Source organism: Hippopotamus amphibius, chromosome 4 (genome assembly GCF_030028045.1).
Source record: "Hippopotamus amphibius kiboko isolate mHipAmp2 chromosome 4, mHipAmp2.hap2, whole genome shotgun sequence".
Classification (NCBI taxonomy): Eukaryota; Metazoa; Chordata; class Mammalia; order Artiodactyla; family Hippopotamidae; genus Hippopotamus; species Hippopotamus amphibius.
Window position 1 is genome coordinate 148,949,480 of NC_080189.1, and position 13,217 is coordinate 148,962,696.

At 39.5% G+C, this 13,217-nt stretch overlaps 1 long non-coding RNA gene across 1 annotated transcript; it reads left to right on the forward strand.

Moving 5' to 3' along the window:
- Positions 1-2,045: 2,045 nt before the first annotated feature.
- Positions 2,046-12,863, forward strand: LOC130850845 (uncharacterized). Its single transcript, XR_009053029.1, has 4 exons — positions 2,046-2,314; positions 3,425-3,541; positions 12,245-12,360; positions 12,469-12,863. It is a non-coding gene; the product is annotated as an uncharacterized LOC130850845 (long non-coding RNA).
- Positions 12,864-13,217: the final 354 nt, after the last annotated feature.

Here is a 13,217-nt window from a genome sequence, read left to right on the forward strand (position 1 = left end):
ATGACTCTTGTGAAGTGGGATCAGTAGGATGATTTGGGAATGTAATTAGGAGGCTAATCTAGTTGGTGGGAGGCTCTGAGGGAAAGCCACTATGAGGAAGTGGTTGTTAAGCTTGAAGGCTGAGTAGGAGTAAGCCAGGTGAAAGGGAGGCACATTAAGGAAGGAGAAACAGCATGTACAAAATACCTGAGAGAAATGAGAACCTTCCCCATGCAAGGAAACTGAAAAATGTTGACCATGAACAGCAAAGGAGAGAGCATCCTGAGATGAGGTCGCCAAGAAGGCAAGGCTGACTGCGATATCAGCTCCTTTCTTCCCTGACCGTGAAAAAGAAGTAGCAGTGGTGCAATTCTGGCTGTGGCCATTGCCCAGATTTGAGGTTTGTGGGTCTCAAAAACCCCCTTTCATACCTTATAGCTGAAATGTGATCACAGATCTTCAACCCACTCATTACTTCTTCCAGACAGTTAGATTTTAAGTTACCAGCTTTTTCTCCAGCTTTACTGAGGTATAAGGACAAAACTGTAGGATATTTAAAGCATACAACATAATGATTTGATATACATTGTGAATGGATGTCTAAAATTGAGTTATTAACACAAGACTATCAGCTTTTAAATCTTAGGGCTAATAAACTCCTAACTCTACGTTTTGTCATAGGTGTTAAGTTGGTACTGGGGGCCTGAGGGGGCACGGGCTCCTGAGATTTGTAGGGCCACTTTCTGTAGCTCCTTCAAACTTCCAGAATGCCTGCCATTGCAGGAGTCAACATGACACTGTACAGCAGCTCTGCCCTGGCTCCAAAGACAGCAACTTTTCTTCTTAATTGATTCCCAGTGGTGCCCTCTTCCTTCCAGGCCCTGGCCTGACCCTACAGGGAAGTTGTATATCTCCTTCTTCAATAAGATTCCCTTTCTGAGAATAGCATTGGGCAAAACTTCTCTGCTACAGTTGTCATCCTTCCTTCTTTAATATGGATCACTGGCTACCCAGATTTGCCCCCTTTGACATTCTCAACATCCCCCTCCACACAAGCACAACAACCCCATTGAACAACAAGAAGAAGAAGCAATGATAAAAAATGAAAACTTAGCCTGAGTGGTCCAATACAGAGACAGTGCAAGCCTTTGGGTAAATTTATACTAAAATGTAAGTGACAAACACGGATACTTTCTCTAGTCTCCTTTGTGAAAAGTACCTTTTCTTTTGCATTTTTTTATTTTAAAGAAGTTTGCCTACTAGCCTGAGGTTTTAACTAGCCACTGGATCAAAATGAAGTCTTTCAAACTGCATAAAGTATTTTAAACCACAGGGTCATTTTTTTTCTGAAACCTTTGGCACCATAGCAGTAGGCAGCTCCGAACAGTGCCAAAAGGAATTAGACTCTGGTCTTTCATGTATTGGTTATTTTTTCCCTCTTCAAAATCTATCAGCTGTTCAAACCTGTAGACACAAACAGGAACACGTTGGGGAGAAGAGTCCCAGAGGGCGGAAGATTCTTTACTGGGTAGAGTACTCCTTATCCCCCGCGCCTCACCTCAAGTCACACGCACACTCCCCCCACCTCTCCCCATGCCGGGACCTGCCCCAAGGAGAAAAGCATCCCAGCGGGTCTAAAGGCACTGGCCGCATCCTGCTGCTTCTTCAGCCGCTGGAAGTGCCAACCCACTCGCGCCCTCAAACCCATTCCTTTCACGGGACACCTAGCTAGGGCCTACAGCGAGTGACCCTGCCGCGGGAGGCGCGGCCCCCATCACCTGCGCGGGCTGATGTAGCAGGGCCTGAAGCCCCGCGCGCAAAGCCTCAGCGCTCACCCAACCGCAGCTCCCCAGCCGGCTCTCCAGGACCCAACTCAAGAGAGCACAGGACCCCCTGTTTGGGGCTATTTTTTCGTCTCTCTCCTGGTTCCTGCTCGCAAACCTTCCTCCTAGCAGCCCCCGCCAGCGCACCCGACCCGCAGGAAAGTTGCTCCTCAGCTGTGGAGGGGCGTCATCGGCTCCTAGCAACGCTCCTAGCAACCGGGTAACATCTGCTCCCTCTGGTCCAATGCGAGCCGAGAACAGCTGCGCGCCCGCCTCGCGTTGCGAACCCCGAGCGAGAGACGCTTCAGAGACTGGAGGGACGGACCTGCAGGAGCCAGGGCTGCCCGCCGAGCTGCAGTTGCCGCCTCTGCCACTGTCGCGCCGTCGCTGTCTCTGTCAGCGCCCGTCTGAAGAGTGACAGCGCCGCAAAAGGGTGAGGGAGCACCGGATCCCGCGCCTTTATGAAACAGGTGCATGCATCGGTCTCCTGGTGAGTGGACTCAACTCGCAAGGTACGTCTGGATTCATTCAGCCAGGTGCCCTCCTCTGAGGCTCAGAAAAGACTCTTTCATTGAGGGTGTGGGTAGGGATGTATTCTGGGATCCCACCCCGCCCCCAGCCATTGAAAAGTGGCTAGCTGGTGGTCCCGAATAACATGATTTTTTTTTTTTTTTTTAAATCTTGGGATTGTTTTTGCAGATTCCCCTGCCCGTCGCTATTAGGTTTGTGCTCCGAAGTTTTCAGTCCTCCCTGTTTTCTCTTTGACTTCGCTGCCTGTCTGCAGCTAGGAAGGCTGGAAGCAGTGAGCTCCTACCTGTGATTAAGGCGAAAAGGATAGTGTAGTCTCGACTAATTGAATCAATACGTATGGAGAGCAACATTCTTTTTAGGTCCTGCTCTGGAAAGGGTCCATTTGGCCCGAGAGCAGCCAGTTCACTGTTACCCAATCTTCTGAAAAGTAACCATAGTAACTCACCTCTCTTTTGATGGGATCCTCCTCATTGGCCGCCTATCTTCCTTTGGAAAGCTCATCTCTCTAAATATAGAAGATGATGAGATCTGTAAGCATACATCCATGTTAAAAAAAAAAAAAAAGGTGCAGTTAAACATGGCCCTTTAAAGAAAAACTGTCTTCAAAGAAAAAGTACCCTTTGGCTATTCCAAATCTTGTGAGAAATAGTGTGTATTCCAGTGGACAACTGAGTCAGTCTGTTTTGAGTTCACTGCTGAATTGTTACTTTAGAGAGAATATTTCTTGAAATTATACAAAAATCTGGCATTTAAAAACTAAGTGTATCTGACTGATTTTAAAAAATAAACCTACTGATAATGCCCCGAAAATAATCTCCCAGGATATAGTTGGTGAGATCTGTTATTCACTTATTTCCACATTTCTTAGGATAGTTAAGATTCCTCATGTTTACAATTAAATCTGGAGAACATTGAAGTAATCATGTATGTTTAAAGGTTTGTTTATCTCTCTGGTCCAGATCAACTCCACCTCAAACATCTTAGTGTCCTCCTACTGCATGCCTTCTCCTGACTTGATAACCAGTTCAAGTCAGTGCAGTTCTGACTCTTCCAACATTGCTTATGTCTCTCTCCATGTTTCAAAATCTCAGGTAGCCATTCATGAGCCCGAGGCTTTGAGAAATGCTCGCTGTGCAAAGGGGAACTCTCACCAGATTTTCTGAAGCCATCCTAGAGATACACTTTTCAGATTGATTCAGCATTATCAGGTAATCACTAGCTTAAAAGAAATTACTGTTTATGTATCCAGAGAAATAAATGCTAATGTAGCATTACCATAACTTACAAGATCAATATAAGGGGTTGTTTATATAAATGGTTGCTGGGTAGAAGTCAATAGAGGTTCTCTGTAGAAAGGACATTTGTGGGCTGGCAGATTTTCCTCTCTAAGACCCATGTGAACGGGGTGGGGCCAAATTAGGTAGCCTGGCTTGGAGAACATGTCAAGCGGAAACCCTATGAGCACACTGCTGTGGGTCTGAAATGAAGGCAATGAAGAGAGCTCTTTCTGCAAAAAGAGATTGTGGTGATTTTTAAAATTTAATTTGAATTAAGGTCATGGTGATAGAAACCCATGAGTGTTAAACATTTTAAACTCAATTTTCAGGATATAATACAGTCTTTTAATGAGTGTTCAGCCCTCCAGCATTGTGTAACGTTCACATGTACTGAGCTATCCATGTGCAGTTCCTATAGGTAACCAGCCTAGCAAATTGCAATCAAATTCGTGAAAATATACCATGCCACATCTCTTCCCTTTCCTTGCCTCCCTTTGTAAAAATAAATAATTGAACAATTTTATTCAGAAACCTATTTGAAAATTTTTTCTAGTCTGGTTGTATAGTTTTTATGGATATCATGAAACTTTAAAAGTACTAGTCTCTGTAGTCACTTATTGAAATATCTGTAGCTTTAATAATTTTAAGCATTAAAGATGATTATTTGCGCCATTAAAAATGTTGGTTTCATTAGCCTTTAAAACCACCCACCCTTTTTCCTTCCTCCATTATAATTACTACGTTTTATGGTGAGAAACAAATCCAAAGAAACCAATAAGATTTACTGTCATCTGTCATGAGATGCATATAGATTTTTAGTCATGCTATCAATCTGAGGAAAGTTTGGGTAAAGCAACCACAAGTATTGGCTCATGTATATGTATTAGTCTTGTGCATTAGTAATTTATATACATCCTCTCTCTATGTAATATGCATAGAAGTTTAAAATCATTCAGTGCCCTTTAATTTATGTGAATGAGTCTGCCCTTCCATTGAGACCACTGTCACAATCAAAAGGTCAAGTGAAAGGGGTTCTTAAATTTTAATTTTGATTCTATCATGAATGTATAATGTGCAGAATATTTACTGTGCAATTTTTATGTCCATATCTGTTTAAAATCATTCATCAGAAAATATTATCATGTATCTACTTTAACTAAATAAACATAAATCAAATAAATCATTATACCATAAACATTTAATCCTAGAGACATTGGTAGATCCTAAGTTAGAGCATGAAAACAATTCCACCAGTTTGTAATGAAGGATCCAGTCACTCTTGTCAATGGGAACACCAGCTGTACTTGTACATTTCATGGCTTATAAAGAGGGGTGTATTTAGGGCTATAAGACTTAGATAAGGCTGAGATCAAGCAAGTTATAACTGAAATCAAGTTCTAATTTCAGTTTTTCATCAAATACTCCATTTGGAAGTTTTTAGGTGTTCATGAGTATTCCATATTCAGTTCTATGTCATGTTACTTTCATGCGATTTAGAAGATGCTTCGAAACATGGAGAAATGTTGAAAGATTTGATTAAGATGCTGAGGCCCTTGCCTCTACATCTGGGCTTTCTACTGAGGACTCATGCCAGCCAAGTCCTGGCTTTAGCTGTCAAAACACCGACATCCCAACAGTAGCTCTAAAGCCAAGACACGACCAGTTCAGATTTTTGTTATCTGTCAAAGCAATATATTTCAGAAAGCCAGAAAAAGCTGAAATAAAATAACAATTTCAGAAGAGGGGGGCAAATTGACTGTAACTGTGCAGTACTAAAACTGAGAAAGAAGTACACCTGTAGATATTGGGAGGAACTAATCCTGTCAACCCTCCCCACCCTCCATCTTATTTTTAATAAGTTGTCTTTCTAAATAGTGTTGATGCATTATTGTTTCCCCTTTTTAGTCTGACACAATTATTTTTTAATTTTTCCTGATTAGATTTAACAGGTTAAAAATAGTCTTCTAGTTTGCTGCAATAATTCTCAGTGGGGGTGGTAGGAGGATCTTAAAAAGTACTAAGGGTTTGCTAGTGTTATGTTCAGTATTGTAATATAACTATATTTAGAAAAAATTTAAACTTTTTCTCATGTTACAAATTATAGAAAGTAAAATGCAAAAAAAAGTCTTGGTAGGTAGAGCTACAAGAGTCTTCTAAATATCAGTGATGATCAGAAGGGATGGAGGGACAGGATTGAAGCTGGGAAATCCCTTCTGCAGTGGTGTATCAGAGTTTGTGTTATTTTTAAAATGCTTATTAAAAGCGGGTGTGGGTTAATACATCAAGAAAAATTGGGGATATTACAAAGAGAATCAGAACTCAAGAGCCTGGAGTCTCAATTCTGTCCCCATGGACTACCTGTTTTACTGCTTTATGGCTCAGTTTCTCCATGACTAATGTGGGGGATAAGATCATCTACTAAGTGGTACACTTGAGTTGAACACAATGTAATTTAATGAAGCACCTATCACTCTTTAGAATAAAGGTGCCCTGTGAATGAAGGACATTTCATCAGTAGAGCAACTCCAAGTGGCGACACAAATCAGGCATCATGTGAGTGAGGGCAGAGAATTAACGAACTCCAGAGCAAATTCTCATACAGCTGGCCCTTGATTTTTGTGGATGTGGAACCCACAGATATGGAGAATCAGCTGTACTACACCGGTTTATATAAGGCACTTGAGCATCTGCAGATTTGGGTATCCATGTGGGGTCCTGATACTGAGGGATGACTGTGTATTCTTAGTGAGTAAAGTTAATGGTTAGTTCCATTTTATGTTTTTCTACAACCCTTCTGGGATATCTGGCTAAATGGTTTTGATGATATACACAAACTTGATGGTAGTATCAAAGTGGAAGACAATGAGGGTAGTACAGACAGATGAAGTACTTTTCAAAACACCACTACTGTGCACACATCAAGGGTTTAAAACCCTTCTCTCTGAGTTACAAACCGAGGTACCTAAGGAAATTAGAGCATCTCCCTAGACATTATTGGTAAGATATTTCTTGGAAACTCTGTCTATCAAAGTGATTGCTTTGTCAATTTTCTTTCTGATTTATTCTCACTTTCCAAGGTAAAAGGTAGAGTGAAAGGGAGTCTCATCCTTCAAAAGAAGGAATGCACTTCTGAGGGGTGGTAAACCACAGTTTCCCCGTGGAACCTGCTGCACTTGGTCTCTCTCCTTAATAGGACCAGATCAAGGCAGAGTTAGGCTTTAGTGCAGTATCTAAGGCAACTTCAGGATTACATGGCTGGTTGCATCCCATTTAATGATGTTGTCTTTGGCTCAGAGACCATCACCAGTGGAAAAAGTTAGGCAAGTGGAACATCAAATGGTCTTTTATTTAATACTCCAGGTCTGGGCTTGGGGATATCCTTAATGCTGCTGGTTTCTTGAAAAATATTTCTAGCTTTCTGGCTGTCAGCATCCCTTGGAAATTCCTAAGAAAGTTTTCCAGGAGCTGCAACTTGTTGGTAATTCTAAACTGCCAGTAGAATCAATCATGTGCTTGGGGTGGATGATACTTCTGAAGAAACAGACTTCTGCATCGATTCAGAGCTAAAAGCTGGCAATGAGTTCTGCTCCTCTAGAGCATATTATCCAGAAAGGTGCCAGGCAAGGGGTTGTGAGGGAGAAGACTGATGGCATATTGCGAAACACCACCAAAGCTACAAACAACAAGTTTACAGAAGGTGCAGCATTACAACCTTGAATGTTGCACCTGTCTGCCTTCTTGAATACACTCATGGATGTTTCATGCAACCTCTGCATAACACTAAAGAGAAGACAGGTGTCCTCCATACAAGATAGTGCTGCTGAGTAGCGTGTGTGTGTGTGACTTCAAAAATGAGGGCACCGCAATAATAATACCTCATATTTAGTGAGCAGAAAATTTGTGGATATATGACAGGCACTCAGTGCTATTTAAACATCATCTCATTTAATCCACACGTAACTCAATGAGGTTGATATTTTGCCTCACTTAATTGATGAGAAAACTCAGGCTCTTTGAGATTAAATGCTTTGTCCAAAGTCACTAAGAAAATAAGCTGTAGAACTGGGATTGGAACCAGTGTTGTAGGATAGCTCCAGTAGGGTGTGCTGCAGTGTTTGAAGCCATGCAGCAAGAGTGCAGAATGTAACTAGCAGTGACAGGTAGGGTAGCTCTTTGTAAACGAAAGTGCCCATGGCCCTTAAGGAAGGATTTTGGTAGTTTTGCCACCAGCAAAGCATTATTTAGATAGGTAGGGATATATGCTTTTAAAGGCTCATGCCAGGTTAACACTATACAAAGAGAAATCACTGAGAGACTGGAAGCTGAGGCAAGTGATTTGTCCACATCACGGGTCAGTTGTTGATCTGAGACTAGAAGCACCTTATTTTCCCCATTAATCAAACTCTTCCTTTGTCTTTGGCTACAGATGCACACAGCCAATAAGAGGGTTACCATCTCTCAGGCTTCTTATAATCTTGGACCTAGAATAGTTTACTATGACAGGAGTTGTTCTTTTATGATCGTCTGTACTCTCGAAGTGTTTGTAAATTAATCTGCTGATGATCTTTCCTTAATGTACTGCCTGTGGGCCGTGCACCAAATGAAATCACTTTTGTACAATAATAGAATTTCAGTTGTCTGGAGGCAGGAGCAGAAGAATAAGGAAGAGCATCTGAGCAATCGTCTGTAATTACATTTTAAACATTTATTTAAAGAACTATGTATAAATTGTACTGTCAGAACTCTAATGACAGGGATGGTGGTTCTGTTCTGTGACTTTTAATTTGTTGCTTGTTGAAGTTTTAGACTAGGAAATACATTGAGGCCAGCACAGATATTTTATGTGCCCAGAGGTTAGAGTACTAAAAACAATTTGAATATTCAAACCAGCATTAGCCATTTTACTTTCAGAGATAAATTTAGGTTCAGCCTCATTCAGTTTTGTAATTTATATGCTGTTCTCAGAGCTTAGGACATTGACTATAAAGATATAAGGTCATTTTACTTTTTCTTGTCTATTTCATCCGTTTTATTTGAATAACAGGCTGGGTTGACTTCGGCTTTTTCGTTATGGGAGAATTATATAAATGAATTTATTGGGTTGGCCAAAAAGTTTGGGTTTTTCCATAACATCTTATGAAAAACCTGAATGAACTTTTTGGCCAGCCCAATACATATGTTTACTGGGTCATAACAGGCAAAATTATTTGGAAATTCAGAATAACTTTAATTCTCCAAATGACTATCTGGATGTTTTAAAAACAATTATATTTCCTTTACCCAACATGTATGACCAGTGACAATAAATCCAGAAATATTTTCTTGGAGCTGTTATAGAACTGTACTATTTTCAGCTTGACCATTTGAAAAACGTACCTTCCTTTTTGCAGTCTTTTAACTCTCTAATTATAATCCAGTATCTCTGGGAGGCAGAGTGGTGGAAAGAATCTTAGGGTCAGAGCTAGGAGGCCAGGCTGGGATTTGCTTCTGGGTTAGAACTGTGCCTATTGGCACTAAAAAGAACTAGGATTTTGATTGAGTGCTTACTATATGCTAGGCACAGTGCCAGTTACTTTCCATGAATTATTTCAGTGATCCTGTGAGCCAGTATTATTTCTATCCCCACTTTACAAATGAAATTTTTAGACAGTTTATATAATTTTCTCAAGGTCACATGACTAAGAAGCTGCAGAGCTGGACCACTTCCATCTGACTTCAAAACCCAAACTCTTAGCCACACACCACATTGGAAACCATTGAACCCTTCTGGGCCACAGTTTCCTCAGCTGTAAACATTGTAGGCTGAACAACATGATCAACAGTTTCCAGCTCTGAATTTTTCGAGTTCGCAACCAGCCAAGAAAAGGTGTAGGAACTTATGATTGCTATATATTTTAGCTTAAAAGTGGCTAAAGGCATCCTCCAAAATTTGATGCCTAAAACATTGCAAATAGCTAAACAGCATGCAAGGAAGTAATTGTCAAACAGATACCAGCTGTGAAAGCTTTTCAGCATTTCAATAACCCATGGGGGTGTTTTTTAAGAGCAATAAACTAAGTGGCTAAGTGTGTTGCCCACAGAGCTGAGATACAAACCTCAACCACTGAGAATTTACTATGTTTCCAGGGTCTAATACATTCTCTATCTTAGGATAACTGCCTGAATATAGCAGACAGAATCTTTATGAACCTTGGAGCCATTGGTGCAATTTTTTGGCCAAGATGTTAAATAAAAAGTATTTTACCAGATCATCACTTGGTTTATTTGATATTTAGTTCTCCAAGCTATCACCTACCCTCCCTTGTATCATCCCTTAAAAGGTTTTTAATTGATTGTAAATGCTGTAGACATTGCATTACTTTGTAAAAATAAAGTGAATATATGTACACTTCCAAATATGTATATATGAGTATATACACACATATATATTTCCAAATCTTTCCTTACCCTGTCCTGCACTGTAGTAATTCATTAATCCTTGTTTAAAAAAATCAGTGACCTGTCCAGCTATAATGCTAATTACTGTCAGTCATTGATACTTCTTAATGTGAACCCAGGAATTTATGTTGAAAAGTGACCTCATTCTTTCTTCACTGTTAGTTAAAATGGAATCTGGCTTTGTTCATAAAGCTAAAGCGTCTAAGCCAATATTACAATAACAATAACAACAAAAATCAATCAAGCCAATTGCTTGGTGTTCTCATGATTAAGCAATCTGTTGATTGGCTGAACGTTCTGCTTCTCAATTTGCTGTTATGCTACTACTGCACTTGCCTAATGCTATGACATCGAGGCTCTCAAAATGCTGTCCCCAGCGGCATCAGCATCACCTGGAGATTTGTGAGAAACAGAAATTCTCTGCTCCTAGCCCAGAATTACTGAATTAGAAACTCTGGGGGTGGGACCTAGCAATTTGTGATTTTAGGAGAGAGAATTCTGGAGAGATGATTCTGATGGTCACCAACTTTTGAGAACCACGCTGGCATCAACTAGTTAAGCAGTTTAAGAAATCAGTAACAATAATTAATTGTCATCACAGAACAACCCAAAGCTTCACCTAATGATTTGAGTCAATCCTTTAAAAATACACCTAAGAAAATGTTCACTAAAAAAAAAAACCCAGAGAAAACTGGGTTCAGTGATGCTTTTTTGTTTTCATTACACACAATTTTGTTTTCCTTTTTTCTAACCTCTGAAATCTGAAAACTCCATACAAGCTGAGATGTGCTAACTGAATTCAGGAATTGTATACTGACTTTGTTTCGATTGTGAATGATCATTACACATTCGTCTCTTTTTAGGTCAGACACACTCGTGGTTTAAAATCCTTCTTTCCCTTACAAAACCTGCCAACTCTAATTTAAGGCTCTCTTGGGCTTATAACCCACAGTGGTGCCAGTGAAAATTTGGAAAGCTTTAGGTGTGATTTTTTGTAGCTTTTCCTACTGGTTACGGAAAACCACCCAGCTACAAAAAGCTGCAGGAAACGTTATACAGATGCCACAAGAAGAGGCATGTTCTTAAAGAGCACATTTTAAATATTTAAGATTTTAAAAATCTAAGATGTTAGAGGAAAAACATCAGGTGTCTTGACCATGAATCTATTTAACCAACACATTAATAAACTACTCATTTTGTGAATCAAATGGTCTCAACCCCTAGAAATATTCGAGCATGTGTTTAAGGGTAAAATTGATGATGCTTAAGTATAAACTTTCTCTCTGATCTGGTCCACTGAGGTTGAATGAGTACTGAACAGGACTCAATTTGTATTCTAAATTCATTCAATGCTTTCACTAGGAAGCTCCTTATGTATCTTTAGCTTTCGAGGCTGTACTTGCCTCTTTTCCGTGATATGAGCACCACCTAGCGTACACTCTAAAAACACCCTTTAAACCAAACCATCTCTTCTCTGAAAATATGCCTTCAGAATACTGTCCTTCCTTTAACAAGTCAGAATTCTCAACAGTAGTATTTTAAAGGAGAGAACAAAAATTTCACATTCAAAACTTATACCGAGGTCAGTTTTTCCAGTTAGTATGCTACTTGAACTTTTTATTTACTTATGATTGAGCTCTGTTAAGCCAGGTGTTATGAGGATGCTTATACCATGACCATATCATAGGGTTTGTCTAGAGATATGCAATTATTTCTTTAAAGTGTAATTGGGTCACCAACCATTTTACACAAATTTGGTTAACCTAGAAACATTAAATACCTTCTGTAAATGAGGCAGTTTCATGAAAAGAATGATGAAAAGTAACATCTCTTTCCATTGCATTTTGTGCATCAGCTTCAAATGTGGGTATGTTTTGGTATTAAATGGCATGAAATTACATAGAGGATTGCTAAATATGTACTTTGTTTCTAAGGGGCTGAATAAGGAAATAAATATAATTCTCAAACCTAGAACATCTACTTTGGGTCTGAATAGTGGCATTTGCCTGCAGACAGGTTTCTCAGCCACAGGACAATTGTCACTGACTGCTTTACTGCATTGCTTAGTAAATGAAGAGAGAATATTAATTTCTGGGGTCACCAGTTTCTTTTCACAAGTAGAACTTATGTTATAAAATACTTACTCTTTTGCTCCAGTAAAATCTGACTTTTCTCCAATTATTTTATTTTGTTTAGCTTATCCAACAAAAGTATTAACACATACATTAACAACGTCGAAAGTAGCCTACTTTAAGAGAAAATATGCAGAAGAAGAAGATTTACATCAAGATTACCATGGGTATTTTCCAAAAGTAAGGATTTACTTACTATTTTTAAAAAAATTCTATGTCTTGTCAATAGCAGAGGCTCTTGTTGTCATTTTTCTAGAACATAGATTGAATGATGTATTTGCTTTCCAGCACCTGATATTGCCCGAGGACAGGACTTGCATTCTCAAACTTTCTCTGGAGAAGCTCAGATTTCTTGAAGACCCAGAAACCTACTTAAGAAGGTCTGTGTTAATTAACAATTTGCTGAGGAAGATCCATCTAGAGACGGAGAAAGAGAGCTATGAATACTTTAAAGAAGCTCCCTGTTATAAGACTGCTTATTCTGATACAAGAAAACGGCTGAAGTTCATGGTACAGGAATGCTGTTCTCAGTCTCTCTATTATGAAGAGCTGCATTCGTATCATATTGTGCCTTATGCTTCGGAGAATGCCATTTATGGGATGGGCTACACTAGCAGCCACTTGGAGCAAAATTCTCAGTTGCTTATTTATAAAATGAATTAAAGTAACTGTTAAAGTCCATTGATACTTTGTTTCTAAATGCCTGAACTCTTTATAGTGAAGATGTTGACATAGGCACTAATTCAGTGCCCTTGAGATCAAAGATGAGATGCATGCAGAACTGATTGGAGGGAACCTTGGTTATTATTCAGCAGTCCTTGGTATCATCCAGCCAAATTGAAAATATGTCCACATATTATAAAGCGGAAAATAAGTGCTTTATAAGCAAAGGTTTGGTTTTTTTTGTTTGTTTTTTTGTGTTTAGGTAAGGTGTGTAGGAAGGGACCTGTGTTAAGTTCTTATACAGATTTAAACATTTCAAGCCCCACTATTTCCAAATTCTACTACTCTTAGTGGAAAGTGACAAAAAGTAACAG